Below are 212 nucleotides of genomic sequence, written 5' to 3'. Positions count from 1 at the left end.
GAATATTCTATTCTTTTTCTTTGTTTTTTCCATTAAGGTACTGGGACAATTTAAAGACTTGTGTTTGTATAATACCTAGAACTACTGACTTTGCAGAGCCAATTCATGTATGTCAAGTTTAGAGATAAGTACAATGTGTACAAATAAGTACAAAGATCTATGAGTATATGTTTATATGACTTGATGACTGGCACAGGCAGTCATCAGTACAG

The 212-nt window shown here is 32.5% G+C and overlaps 1 protein-coding gene across 1 annotated transcript in view; it reads left to right on the top strand.

Annotated features, from left to right (window-relative positions):
• Window positions 1-212, top strand: part of LOC119585718 (lysophosphatidylcholine acyltransferase 2-like) — a gene marked incomplete at its 5' end in the record, with an annotated part of 73,891 nt that overhangs the window by 70,654 nt on the left and 3,025 nt on the right.

This window comes from Penaeus monodon, chromosome 20 (genome assembly GCF_015228065.2).
Source record: "Penaeus monodon isolate SGIC_2016 chromosome 20, NSTDA_Pmon_1, whole genome shotgun sequence".
Classification (NCBI taxonomy): Eukaryota; Metazoa; Arthropoda; class Malacostraca; order Decapoda; family Penaeidae; genus Penaeus; species Penaeus monodon.
Note: the sequence above shows the minus strand (reverse complement) of the source record. Positions and strands in the feature narration are given on the sequence as shown.